Source organism: Chiloscyllium plagiosum, unplaced genomic scaffold, assembly GCF_037043375.1.
Source record: "Chiloscyllium plagiosum isolate Xiang-an unplaced genomic scaffold, Cpla_swu_hap1 HiC_scaffold_13, whole genome shotgun sequence".
NCBI classification, from domain to species: domain Eukaryota; kingdom Metazoa; phylum Chordata; class Chondrichthyes; order Orectolobiformes; family Hemiscylliidae; genus Chiloscyllium; species Chiloscyllium plagiosum.
The window spans coordinates 103,397,148-103,409,484 of record NW_028270151.1 but is presented as its reverse complement, the minus strand read 5'-3'; the positions used below and the strand labels follow the sequence as shown (position 1 = coordinate 103,409,484).

The window sequence follows — 12,337 nt, the reverse complement described above, 5'->3', positions numbered from 1 at the left end:
AGCCAGGGACATGGGCTTGATTCCAGTCTGGGTCAACAGTCTGTGTGAAGTTTGCACATTTTCCCTGTGTCGGCATGGGTCTCTACTCTGTACTCCAGTCCAAAAATGTACAAGTTAGATGATTGGCCATGATATATTTGCACCAGAGTGACAAGGATTGTGCAGGGTCATTGGATTAGCTCTGGGAATTGCAGCGATAAGGTGGGGGTGCTGGGCCTGAGGTCAGGGCAGACTTGAGGGACAACATGGTATCTTGTGCACTGTAAGGATGCTATTCTGTAATTCTATGCCTCACAGCACTCCTTCTATTTGTGATTCTCTTCATTTCTGTAACCAATCAAAGTTGCCTTATTTCAGATAAAAAATAACAAGTGTCCTCCAGCTCTAGTCTCAATTGCAAGGAGTCACCCATGAAGGAAGCGTTGCTGCAGTTGTTCCCAGTTTTACTGAGATCACAGCTGGAGGACTGTATGAGGCTTTTGTAATCTCCTTACCTCAAAAAGAATTTAATTACATGAGGAGTAGTTTGGACACAGCTCACTCAGTTGATTCCTGGGATGACGAGTTCATCCCATGTGGGAATGTTGCGCAGTTTGGATGTATAACCTTTGAAGTTCAGCAGAAATAGACATGATCATTTTGAGACATAACTGACCCTGAGAGGACTTGACAGCGTGGATGCTGAGAGGATGGCTCCCCACGTGCGGGTGTGTCGAACTAGGGGAACTGTAGAATGCTTGAAAATGTGGCCTCTTCCATTTCAGACTGAGATAAGGATGTATCTGATAATGTGTTGCCCAGAGAGCAGTGAAGGCTGAATTTGATGCATATGTGATCAACTAAAGAGCCGGTGCTTATGTCGGTCAGGTTTGAGGGGGTTGAATGGTCTACGTCTGTTCTTATTTGTTTTGCATCATGTCACAAATAGAAGGTGATTTGGTGCAGACAATCACTTTAAATGTAAGGCTGCTCCCATTTCAGATTGAGATGAGGATGCTTCTTTGTCCTGAGGGCTGTGCAAATGGTGGAATTCTCATCTGCAGGGAGCAGTGAAGATATTCAAGGCTGACCTCAGTAGCTCCTTGATGGTCAAGGAAGCGCATGGTTATTGGGAACAGAGATGGACAGGGAGGTTCAGCCACAGTCAGATCAGCTCTGATATGTCTGAATGGTGTAGCAGAGACCGAATGACCAATCGGTGCTACTAACTCCATGTAATGTCACACAACACGTCTCTGACTAAATTCCTCAAGGCTATTACTGAGGCACAGGAATACACCATTTAGCCCCTCTAAGGAGTTGCATAGGAACTTGCATTCAGCGCTTCGAGCTTACTGTACAGTGCACCAAGGAGATGATGCAACTCTTTAAACAGATGTAGAGGAAAGAGAGAAGAGAGAACAAAGAACAGCACAGCACAGGAACAGGCCCTTCGGCCCACCAAGACTGTGCTCACACTTGATGCCTTTGCAAATGAAAAACCTTTTATCTTTTCATGGTCCATATCCCTTGATTCCCTTCTTATTCAGGCCATTGCTATTGTATCCACCTCCACCATTACCTTTCAGAAGCGCATTTCAGGTACTTATCACCATTGGTGTAAAAATGCTGTCTCACATCTCCTTTAAATGTTCCCTTCTTACCTTAAAACTATATCCCCTTGTAATTAAGATTAGTATCTTGGGAAAAAAGGCTCTGACAATCCATTCTGTCCATGCGATCAGAATTTTTTAAACTTCTTTCAAGTCACCCCCTCATTCATCAGTGTTCAAGTGAAAACACAAGTTTGTCCAATCTGTCCTCATTGCCAACACTTTCCAAACCAGCCAACATCCTGGTAAACCAAAGCCTCCACATCTTTCTGGTAGTGTGGTGATCAGAAATGTACACAACATTCACACAAAGTACACAAGCCTCGTCAGGCCTCTTCGTCTTGTTGATTCCATAATTCTCAGCCCTGAATTGAATGGTCTGTTTGGTGATTCTAGTGGACAACAAAGAGGCAAAGACATTTGTCAGAGCCTGGAATCATGATGTCAGATTTGGAAGGGATGGTAGCTGTCCTTCCCTAAAAAGGCATGAATGAACCGGAATTTCTACAACAACGCGTTGTTGCCATTCCTGACTGTAATTGAATTCAAAAATCACCAGATGTTCGGGGTGTGGGTTGGGGGGGAGGGGCGGACGGTGCGGGAGGGTGAAGAGGTGGAGAGGTGGTGGTGAAGAGGGGGTATTTGAACCCACGGTAATAGCCTGGAGCTCTGATTGCAAGTGTAGTGATATTATCACAATCCCACTGACTCTCTTGAAGTCAGCACCTTTCAGGGAGAACACTCAACATTTATGGTCAAATTACTTTGTGGCTGGAAGAGAATAGGAACAGTTGAATCTGGATGCACTGAAGGTGCAGATGATGGTTCATTCAGCAGCTAGACAGCGACAAAAGGGGCGACTTGAGATATTGTGGTGTTAGTAGTGAACAGGATTGGTGCTGGACAGGATATGGAAATAGATATCAGTGTAGAGCAAAAGTGATTGTTGGAGTTATAAGCAGTTTGATTCCACTTCAGATATTGGCATTAAAATTGTTTGGTAAGGAATGGAGTGTGTAGACAGAAGTCATGGCAACAGCTTCCTTTTTTTTCAGTATTGAAATTATGAGGACAGTAAGTTAGTTCAACAAAGTTTATTGAATTCATAGTCAGATAGAAAGACTTACCAAGAATAACAGTGAGGAGAGATCAGCTTGAATCAGCCAAAGCACTCTTAAGATCCGCCCAATCTTGAGGAAGATTGTGAAGACCCAAATATAAACTCCTGGTCAGTATTGGAACATTCCAGTCTATTGTTCTCATATTCTGCTCCACTGTTGGAGTACTGCAGGGCATTGTTCTCAGACTCTGATCTCTTCCCTCCCTCACTCTTGATCTGTTGATCCTGGTTAGTGCTGAAGTTGAAGTTCCTACTGATACTATGTGATAACATTGTAAGAGCCCCTTATTAATAGGAAGTAAACCTTTTAATGAAATAATTTGATGCATGGAGACTCACATTAACTACAATAACTGAACGAGCAGGTTCACTTAACACCATTCAAACCAATTTGTTTTATAACATGGTATTCAAAGTAGTTCGGGTGCTCGTTGTTGTGGTTCTGTTCGCCGAGCTGGGAATATGTGTTGTAGACGTTTCATCCCCTGTCTAGGTGACATCCTTAGTGCTTTGGAGCCTCCTGTGAAGCGCTTCTGTGATCTTTCCTCCGACATTTACAGTGGTTTGAATCTGCCACTTCAGGTTTCCAGTTCCAGCTTTCCGCTGCAGTGGCCGGTATATTGAATCCAGATCAATGTGCTTCTTGATTGAATCTGTGGATGAGTGCCATGCCTCTAGGAATTCCCTGGCTGTTTTCTGTTTGGCTTGTCCTATAATAGTAATGATGTCCCAGTCAAACTCATGTTGCTTGTCATCTGCGTGTGTGGCTACGAAGGATAGCTGCTCGCGTCGTTTTGTGGGTAGTTGGTGTTCATGGATGCAGATCGTTAGCTGTCTTCCTGTTTGATCTATGTAGTGCTTTGTGCAGTCCTTGCATGGGATTTTGTATACTGTGATGGTTTTGCTCATGCTCGGTATCGGGTCCTTTGTCCTGGTGAGTTGTTTTGTGAGCGTGGCTGTTGGTTTGTGTGCTGTTATGAGTCCTAATTTTCATAGTAGTCTGGCTGTCAGTTCAGAAATGTTCTTAATGTATGGTAAAGTGGCTAGTCCTTTGGGTTGTGGCATGTCCTCATTCCATTGTCTTTCCCTTAGGCATCTGTTGATGAAATTGCGCGGGTATCCGTTTTTGACGAATACATTGTAGAGGTGTTCTTCTTCCTCTTTTTGCAGTTTTGGTGTGCTGCAGTGTGTTCTGGCCCTTTTGAACAGTGTCTTTATGCAACTTGTTTTGTGTGTGTTGGAGTGGTTGCTTTCGTAGTTCAGGACTTGGTCTGTGTGTGTGGCTTTCCTGTGGTGAATTCTCCGTTAGGTGTTCTCTGTGCCATCACGTCGAGGAATGGGAGTTGGTTGTCCTTTTCTTTCTCTCTAGTGAATCGGATTCCTATGAGTGTGGCGTTGATGATCCGGTATGTGTTCTCTATTTCTGTGTTTTTAATGATTACAAAGGTGTCATCCACATATCTGACCCAGAGTTTGGGTTGAATTTGCGGTAAAACTGTTTGTTCTAATCTTTGCATTACCGCTTCTGCTATGAGTCCAGAGATGAGTGAGCCCATGGGTGTGCCGTTGAGTTGTTCATATACTTGGTTGTTGAATGTGAAGTGTGTTGTGAGGCCACACCATACTCTTTCCCTCACACTGCATCCTTGATTCGTCTACACACGCTTTTCTTCCGGTGTGGCCTGTGACTGTAACTCCCGTACATCTGTTGGGGAACAATTTTTTGTCATGCACATGTCAATCTGCTCAGTTGGCTAATGCTGGGCTGCTGTTTTTGCTGCTGAGTCTGCTCTTGCATTGCCTTGGGAAATAAAATCATTATTTTTCGTGTGGGCTTCACACTTACGCACAGCGATTGATTTAGGCAACAGGACCACTTCCAGGAGGTCGGAAATCAGGTCACGGTGTGTGATGGGCATTCCGGTGGAGGTCAAGAAGCCCCTGTGTTTCCACATTTTCCAAAATCATGTACAACCCCAAAGGCATATCTGCTATCGGTGTAAATATTCACTGTCCTTCCCTCAGTCAATTTGCAGGCCTCAGTCAAGGCAATCAGCTCCGCTGCTGGCGCTGACCGATGAGAAGGGAGTGATCCTGCATTGACGACCTCGTAGACAGTCACTACAGCATACTCAACACAATTCTGGCCTATCTCCTGCTCCTGAATGCTGACCCAGCCACAAAATTCTGCATATCTGGAATCTGAAATGGTGAATCCTGCAAGTCTGGTCTGGGGCTGCAATTTTCATCAGTTACAGCGAAGCAACCGTGTGTGTCTCCGTCTCCTTCTGTGGGGACAATTTTAGCAGTGTTAAGTGTGTTACATCGCTTTATTGTAATATTAGGCATCTCCAATCACAGAGTATTGTATCGGAGCCTACGTGCTGCTGACATGTGTGCGGTCCTTTGCTCGGAAAGCAGTAAGGATACTGCATGTGGGACCAGAAGGGTTAATTCACCACAGCCGATTATATCCCTGAATGCTACAAAAGCCTTTTCAGCTGCAGCCACAGCTCACAGGCATTTAGGCAATCCTGCTGCTACGGGGTTTAGTTTAGCTGAAAAATATGCTACCGGCCTCAATCTCCCCCCATGATCCTACAACAGCAACAATGTCATGTAGCCATGCTTGTCATCCACCGTTTGTACAAAAGCCTTGTTTGGATTCGGAATCCCCAGTGTGGGTGTAGTTTGGAGGCGCCTTTTTTAATTCAACAAAGGCACTCTCGGCCTCTGGGGTCCACTGCAACGTACTCTGGTTCTGCAACCCTTTGCCATGGGCTATGTCACTTAGGGACGCCTCAAGGGTTGCAGTAATGCAGGATGAACATCCTACAGTCGGAGCTCATGCCCAAAAAGGACAACAATTGTTTCTTCGTGTGAGGTTTGGAATTTGCTGGATTGCTTGAACTCGTCTTGACCAATAGCCTTCCCTTATTCAGATATTAGGTGACCTGTTGTTGCACAAATTGTAGATTTACGAGACTGGCTTTGTGCCCTTGCCGCGCTAGCTGGCAGAGTAACACAAGGGTCTCCTTCCACATTGTTCCTTCGTTGGTGCCGCTATCAAGCAATCATCTACATACTGCAGACGCACTGACCCCAAGGTTTGAACATGAGTCTCCAGACTCCTGCGCAGAGCCCCATTATATATGGTGGGGGACTCACAGTAACCTCGTGTGAAGGTATATGATTTCCTTTTGATTGAAAAATGGAACCAGAATTGACTATCTGGGTGCACCGGTACACTATAGAAGGCATTTACTAAATCCACAACAGGGAACCATTTCCTGTCCCATGGAATTTGAGCTAATATAGTGCAGGGGTTGGGAACATTTGGGGCGCGTGGAACAACAGCATTATTGACTGCCTGCAGGTCTTGAACAAATGTCCATTCCTCTGGTTCACCAGGAATGTTTGCCGTTTTGACCGGAAAAACATGGTTCTCACCGATGAGTTTTCACAGGGGATTATCACTCCAGCCTTTAGGAGGGATTCAAAGACTGGAGTAATTCTTTCTATGGCTTTAGGTTTTAACGGGTATTGTGCTCTGTCAGGACGATACTCAGACTTTGCAGTTATCCTTATGGGTTCACAGCCCCGTATGAGCCCCACATCATGTTTGCCCTGTGCCCACAACTCAGTAGGGTCCATTTTTAATCTTGGGTCTGAGACTTTTATCTTAGGGAAACGCCAGGCTATCCCCCTCGGCTTTTCAGGGCGAGTGGGGGTTACCTGGACTGTCCTATCTGCCTGAGTTAGTCAATTTAGTTTCTTCCTATATGTTCGCAAATCTGCATTGAACCAGACACCCACATCGTCCCTGATGACTCAACCTTTCATACTTTGTGCCTTTATAACCCATGTTCCCAAATCCTGCCACCTGTTACTGAACGCCTTCGCCAGTGACACGTGAGGAACAGAGCCTTCCACATCAAAAAGATAGGGTATACGTACTGTTACAGATACCTTAGTTAAGTTCACACTGACTGCACATCTGTGATCACTCCAATAAAAATCGCAAAATAACAAGTGATCTGGTTTAACCAATCTCCTGAACCAATCCTTCTCATATTTTTCATCAGGGCCATCATGGTGTATGTGTGCTGTGCAGTGCAGCATGTCTCCAGCAAGAAAATCGGTGTTAGTAGGATTAACATAGCTACTTGCTTCCATGGTGAGTGAATTGCTCACTGAACTTATCGCTCTCTGGATTAATAACCACTCATAGACATACATCAGGGGTCGTAGGTAATATTTTACAGCCTGCCCTGGTAAATCTTCCCTTTGAATTATCTGCAAGCTCGGCGGAGTACTGAACAAATCTAACCCCAGTCTTCGTATGAGATCCCGGCCCATCAAATTTAAAGGACAAAATTCTGATAACAAGAAGGAGAATTGGAATGTTCCCTGTTAGTAGTTTTGCTACGCACACTCGCTTCATCACCCTCATCCTGACCCCCTCACATTCAACTCATTCCACCACCCTCATCATGACCCCCTCACACTCACTCCATCACCCTCATCCTGACCCCCTCACACTCACTCCATCACCCTCATCCTGACCCCCTCACACTCACACCATTACTCTCACCCTGACCCCCTCACACTCACTCCATCACCGTCACCCTGACACCCTCCACACTCACTCCATCACCGTCACGCTGACACCCTCCACACTCACTCCATCACCCTCAACGAGACCCCTCATAATCACGCTATCACCATCATCCCGACACCTCCACACTCACTCTATCACCGTCGCACTGAACCCCCCAAAACCCACTCCATCACCATCACCCTGACCCCCTCACATTCACTCCACCACCATCCCACCGACACCCTCTCACTCACTTCATCACCGTCACCCTGACCCACTCACACTCACTCCATCACTGACACCCTGACCCACTCACACCCATTCCATAACCCTCACCCTGACACCCCTCACACTCACTCCATCACCATCACTCTAACAACCTCACACTAACTCCATCACAGTCACCCTGACCGCTCCACACTCACTACATCACTCTCACCCTGACCCCCTCACACTCACTCAATCACCGTCATCCTGACCTCCACCACCCTCACCCTGACCCCCTCACACTCACTCCATCACAGTCATCATGACCGCCTCACAGTCATCATGACCGCCTCACACTCAATACATCGTCCTCACTCTGACCCCCTCACATTTACTGCATCACACTCACCCTGACCCAGTCACACTCACTCTATCACTCTTACAATGACCCACTCACACTCACTCCATCACTGTCACCCTCATCCGCTCACACTCACTCCATCTCCATCACCCCCTCACATTCACTCCATCACCCTCACACAGACCCTCTCATACTCACTCTATCATCATCAGCCTGACCCCTTCCCACTCACTCCATCACCGTCACCCTGACTCTCTCACACTCACTCCATCACCGTCATCCTGACCTCCTCACACTCACTCCATCACCATCACCCTGACACCCTCACACTCACTCCATCATGTCACCTTGACCCACTCACACTCACATCATCACTGTCACCCTCATCCCCTCACACTCACTCCATCTCCATCACACTGACCCCCTCACACTCACTACATCACCCTCACCCTGACCTCCTCACACTCCCTCCATCACCCTCAATCTGACCCCTTCACTCACTGCATCACGGTCACCCTGGCCACTAACGCTCACTCCATCTCCGTCACACTGACCCCCTCACACTCACTCCATCACCCTCACCCTGACCGCCTCACACTCACTCCATCACCATCACCCTGACCGCCTCACACTCACTCTATCACACTCACCCTGAACCCCTCACACGCACTCCATCATCATCACCCTGACCCCTTCACACTCACTCCGTCACTGTCACCCTGACCCTCTCACATTCAATCCATCACCCTCACCTCCTCAAACTCCCTCTATCACCCTCAATCTGACCCCTTCACTCACTGCATCACCGTCCCCCTGGCCACTTACACTCACTCTATCTCCGTCACACTGACCCCCTCACACTCACTCCATCACCCTCACTCTGACCGCCTCACACTCACTCCATCACCATCAATCTGACCCCCTCACACTCACTCCATCACACTCACCATGAACCCCTCATATTCACTCCATCTCGGTCACACTCATCCCCCCACACTCGCTCCACCATGGTCACCTTGACCCCCTCAAACTCACTCCATCATCCTCACCATGACCCCCTCACACTCACTCCATCACCCTCACCCTGATCCGCTCACACTCACTACATCACCGTCAACTGACCCCCACAAACTCTCTCCATCACACTCACCATGACCCCCTCACACTCACGCCATCACCGTCGCCCTAATCCCCTCACAGTCATTCCATCACCGTCACTCTGATCTACTCACACTCACTCCATCGCACTCACTCTTACTACATCACACTCACACCATCTCCGTCACTCTGATCCCCTCACACTCACTGCATCACAGTCACCATGTCTCCCTCACACTCACTCCATCTCCGTCACACTGCCCCCTCACACTCACACCATCTCCGTCAAACTGATCCCCACACACTCACTCCATTACAGTCACACTGATCCCCTCACATTCACTCCATAATCGCCACCCTGACCCCCTCACACTCTCTCCATCAAACTCACCCTGACCACCTCACACTCACACCATCTCCGTAACTCTGATCCCCTCACACTCACTTCATCACCATCACGCTGACCCATCACACTCACTCCATCACCGTCACCCTGACCCCTTCACAATCACTCCATCACCATCACCCTGACACCCTCACACTCACTCCATCATGTCACCTTGACCCACTCACACTCACATCATCACTGTCACCCTCATCCCCTCACACTCACTCCATCTCCATCACACTGACCCCCTCACACTCACTACATCACCCTCACCCTGACCTCCTCACACTCCCTCCATCACCCTCAATCTGACCCCTTCACTCACTGCATCACGGTCACCCTGGCCACTAACGCTCACTCCATCTCCGTCACACTGACCCCCTCACACTCACTCCATCACCCTCACCCTGACCGCCTCACACTCACTCCATCACCATCACCCTGACCGCCTCACACTCACTCTATCACACTCACCCTGAACCCCTCACACGCACTCCATCATCATCACCCTGACCCCTTCACACTCACTCCGTCACTGTCACCCTGACCCTCTCACATTCAATCCATCACCCTCACCTCCTCAAACTCCCTCTATCACCCTCAATCTGACCCCTTCACTCACTGCATCACCGTCCCCCTGGCCACTTACACTCACTCCATCTCCGTCACACTGACCCCCTCACACTCACTCCATCACCCTCACTCTGACCGCTTCACAGTCACACCGTCACCGTCACCCTGACCCCCTCACACTCAATCCATCACCCTCACCCTGACCGCCTCACACTCACTCCATCACCATCAATCTGACCCCCTCACACTCACTCCATCACACTCACCCTGAACCCCTCATACTCACTCCATCTCCGTCACACTCATCCCCCCACACTCGCTCCACCATGGTCACCTTGACCCCCTCAAACTCACTCCATCATCCTCACCATGACCCCCTCACACTCACTCCATCACCCTCACCCTGACCCGCTCACACTCAGGAGAAAGTGAGGACTGCAGATGCTGGAGACCAGAGTTGAAAAATGTAGCGCTGGATAAATGGAGCAGGACAAGTAGCATTCGGGGAACTTGAGAATCGACGGTTCGGGCATAAGCCCTTCTTAAGGAATGAGGCTGGTGTGCCAAGCGGGCAGAGATCCACTCATACTCGCTCACTCACTGTCACCCTGATCCCCTCACACTCACTCGATCACTGTCACCCTAAACCCTTCAATTTCACTCCATCACTGTCACCCTAACCCTCCCAATCTCACTCCATCACCGTCGCACTGACCCCCTCAATCTCACTCCATCACCATAACCCTGACCCACGGACATTCACTCCATCACTGTAAGTCTGACCCACGGACACTTACTCCAACAACATCACCCTGACCCCCTCACACTCACTCCATCATGGTCACTCTGACCCCCTCACACTCACTCCATCATTGTCACCCTGACCCCCTCACACTCACTCTATCACTGTCACCCTGACTCACTCACACTCACTACATCACCGTCAACTGACCCCCACAAACTCTCTCCATCACACTCACCATGACCCCCTCACACTCACGCCATCACCGTCGCCCTAATCCCCTCACAGTCATTCCATCACCGTCACTCTGATCTACTCACACTCACTCCATCGCACTCACTCTTACTACATCACACTCACACCATCTCCGTCACTCTGATCCCCTCACACTCACTGCATCACAGTCACCATGTCTCCCTCACACTCACTCCATCTCCGTCACACTGCCCCCTCACACTCACACCATCTCCGTCAAACTGATCCCCACACACTCACTCCATTACAGTCACACTGATCCCCTCACATTCACTCCATAATCGCCACCCTGACCCCCTCACACTCTCTCCATCAAACTCACCCTGACCACCTCACACTCACACCATCTCCGTAACTCTGATCCCCTCACACTCACTTCATCACCATCACGCTGACCCATCACACTCACTCCATCACCGTCACCCTGACCGCCTCACACTCACTCCATCACCATCACCCTGACCGCCTCACACTCACTCTATCACACTCACCCTGAACCCCTCACACGCACTCCATCATCATCACCCTGACCCCTTCACACTCACTCCGTCACTGTCACCCTGACCCTCTCACATTCAATCCATCACCCTCACCTCCTCAAACTCCCTCTATCACCCTCAATCTGACCCCTTCACTCACTGCATCACCGTCCCCCTGGCCACTTACACTCACTCTATCTCCGTCACACTGACCCCCTCACACTCACTCCATCACCCTCACTCTGACCGCCTCACACTCACTCCATCACCATCAATCTGACCCCCTCACACTCACTCCATCACACTCACCATGAACCCCTCATATTCACTCCATCTCGGTCACACTCATCCCCCCACACTCGCTCCACCATGGTCACCTTGACCCCCTCAAACACACTCCATCATCCTCACCATGACCCCCTCACACTCACTCCATCACCCTCACCCTGACCCGCTCACACTCACTACATCACCGTCAACTGACCCCCACAAACTCTCTCCATCACACTCACCATGACCCCCTCACACTCACGCCATCACCGTCGCCCTAATCCCCTCACAGTCATTCCATCACCGTCACTCTGATCTACTCACACTCACTCCATCGCACTCACTCTTACTACATCACACTCACACCATCTCCGTCACTCTGATCCCCTCACACTCACTGCATCACAGTCACCATGTCTCCCTCACACTCACTCCATCTCCGTCACACTGCCCCCTCACACTCACACCATCTCCGTCAAACTGATCCCCACACACTCACTCCATTACAGTCACACTGATCCCCTCACATTCACTCCATAATCGCCACCCTGACCCCCTCACACTCTCTCCATCAAACTCACCCTGACCACCTCACACTCACACCATCTCCGTAACTCTGATCCCCTCACACTCACTTCATCACCATCACGCT

At 49.1% G+C, this 12,337-nt stretch overlaps 1 pseudogene; it reads right to left on the bottom strand.

Annotated features, from left to right (window-relative positions):
• Positions 1–12,337, bottom strand: part of LOC148148397 (putative G protein-coupled receptor 139) — a 134,556-nt pseudogene that overhangs the window by 231 nt on the left and 121,988 nt on the right.